This window comes from Cibotium barometz, chromosome 10 (genome assembly GCF_041138505.1).
Source record: "Cibotium barometz isolate CiBa-2024 chromosome 10, ASM4113850v1, whole genome shotgun sequence".
Classification (NCBI taxonomy): domain Eukaryota; kingdom Viridiplantae; phylum Streptophyta; class Polypodiopsida; order Cyatheales; family Cibotiaceae; genus Cibotium; species Cibotium barometz.
In genome coordinates, this window is record NC_141055.1 from 54,720,183 (window position 1) to 54,723,369 (window position 3,187).

Genomic DNA, 3,187 nt, shown 5'->3' on the forward strand with positions numbered 1-3,187 from the left:
GTAGATTATCCATTTGGAATTCTAGATAGATGGTCGGCCAGCACATGTTGTGTCCCTTTTCATACTGTAACCGCAAGAGTAGAAGTAACCAGCATGTGATTCTTCTCATGGTGCAAGTTTTGTTGTTCACCAAATATAATAGGACCTGATGGTCCACAAAGAATACAAAATTGTTGGCCAGTACGTAATGTTGATATTTCTTCACATCATAAACCATGGCCAACCCTTCACGCTCCATAGTGGTGTAGTTTATCTCTGCATCATTTAGTTGGTGACTTGCGAAGCAAACTGGGTAATCCAATTTGAATTCCCCCAGTTGCGCCAATACGCATCCTATCGTCGCAAAATTTTATGCATCGATATGTACGTGGAATACAAGATCCCGGTTGGGTGGCCTTAGAATAGGTGCACTTGCCAGTGCTTTCCTCAACTTATCTTATGCTTCTTTGCATTCCTCAGTTGTTAAAACCATAAGATCTCTCTAGATAATTGTTATGCATAAACATGCATAAATCAGGCATAAACTCATCCACCCGACCACCCCCGAGCCCAAGGGATGCACACATGAAATATAATGAAATACATCATACCTTTACCTTGATGTCCCATACCATCACGTGGTGTAACTCCAATCCAATAGCATGTAGCTATAGTGTGAAATGGTAGGTGAGTAGATATGATCCTCTACACAAGAGACCATAGCCTAAGCCTTCAAGCCTCCAAGCCCCCCTTGAGTGTGCCCCATGCCCCTATTATATAGGAGGGCCCTCAAGTGACTCTTGACTCTCCATTTCCCATGTGTGACCCTTGGATGCCTGACCCTAACCTTAACCCTTAAGGTTAGTACTAACCCATGCTCCACTAGAGCTTGTTCCCATGCTTCCATGCTCACAAGCCTGATGTGGGTTAGCCTCCTAGTATATGCACACATAATGTGCATATAACATCAGTCCCCATTCAAAGACAATGAGTAGTCTATACAATGGTCTGGTGATTTCAGCATAGAATAAGATGAAATGATGATAATACCCAAGGTGGCCCATAAACCTCTATACACCTTTGTAGTTGGTGGGTGGGGGTAATTCCAAGATCAATTTTATTTTGCTCTCATCCCGGAAATATTGTTTTTAGACTCAATGTACCCTAATATTACACCATGCTTGGCCTAGAATTGACACTTCAAAGGGTTTAAGGATATATGATACAATTGACATCACTCAAACACCTTTTTCAAGCAAGCCAAATGTTTAGTCCAGTGTGAGTGTGCACATAAATCATCAATGAATACCTCCAGTCACTTTTTCAAGTAGTCCTTGACGGCCGTGCACATCAATCATTGTTGGAAGGTTGCTGGGACATTGGTGAGGCCAAAAAGCATAACCTTATAAGCATGTGCTCCCCAAATCATATTGAAGGCTGTTTTATGCTGTATGCTCTGGTGCTATGGATACCTCATTATAACCTGAAAACCCATCTAAGAAGCTATAAGCTTCTTCACCTACTACCAATTCTAATACATGTTCAGTATATGACAATGGGTAGTGGTCTTTCCTGGTGGCTACATTGACCTTTTTGAGATCAACACAGACCCTCAATTTCCCATTCTTTTTTGGCACGATCATGATTGGTTAGAACCAATCTATGTGCTCAATCTCATAGATAAAATCTACAGCAATGAGTTTATCGATTTTCTCCTTTACAATCACTGCATATTTTGAATTCATCTGGTAAGGCTTTTGCCTGGATGATCTTGATCCATCCATGATCGGAATCGTGTGTTGAACCACCTTAGGTGGTGGTACACTCTTCATTTCAATGTATTTCTAAGCAAAGCAATCTTTGAATTCTTGAGGAGAGTAATGAGTCCTTGTTCTTTAGCTGTAGTTAAATCCTTAGCAATATAGACAAGTTTGTGATCCTCCCCTGACTCTGCAAGATCAATGGACCGTTTGTAAGATGTGGATTGGCCATCTTCCTTTACCCTTTTAGCCGTCAATTGGACCACTTTTGGTTCGTTAATGGTGTATGTTTTAAAATGGTTTGGCACTGAGAGTAGGTCTAGCCTATCGTCCTCCTCATCTTTTGTCTGAGCCATCACCTTCTTAGCCTCACGCTGCTCAGCTTCAACCAAGGCCTTGTTTCGTTTTCTTTGTCGTCTTGCCTTTGTGAGTTTAGGCACCTACAACTCTTGAGGTACAACCTTCTCCCTCGTTTTCCTTCCAAGGTTATCTTACTCAATTCTTCACCCCAGATCTGAGAAAACTCATCGTGCACCTTAGTGACCTCGAGATATCTTAGCCACTGGGCATCCGTGGGTTTACTTCGTAATAGGACATTTTATCAAGTGATATACCTCTTTTGTTTACGCCATCTCCAGAGGCATCAAGTATTGTTGTGGCCTTGCTTCATCCTACGTTTCTTCCTCTTGGTTTCACATCTACCATGCGCACTGAGGTGGTAGGAATGTTCCTTGATTCAACATATTGGGTTCCTCTAGAAGGCAACACATATATAGTAGCAAGCACATGCATCCAGTTTTCACTAAAATCCAAGGTGGAAGTGTACATTGCGGCCTCTTCCTCTTCCCGTCAATTTTCCTCCATTGGTTGGCAGACTTGTAGGGACACGGTTCATTCGGTGGTGACCGAATCATTTCCAAACAATTTTCCTTCCATTGGGTGTGCCTTCCACGTTTGTAGATTGATCTTTAGAATTTGTGAATCCTTTCGAACATACATTTGATCTAACACCCAATCATGCACCAATTTGGCATCCCTCATGAAAGGTCTACCCAAGATAATGTCGTATGAATCCGGTTGGTGTAGGAAGTCCATTATTACAACAAATGTATGATGGTAGCAGAATGAAAAAACCTTAAGTCTTACGTTTTTCAACAGCCCCATGGGTCTTGAGGATGTTTCGTCTGCCATATTTTGACGATTAAATCTGCTCTGACAAATCTTTCTCTGCTTCCTCAAACATTCTTGCCATGAGATCACTGTGAGTCCCTTTCTCAGATCTTTCTAGAATTGGAGTTGGCACATCCAATTTCCTTTCCTTTATCAACTCGTTTCTTGGATACACTGTATCCCTAGCCCTGTTAGCCCTTAATTTGGCTTCATGATTTCGTTGGCACTCCTCAACCAGGGCCTTAGCTTCTTCAAGCTTCCTTATTTCTTCATCACGT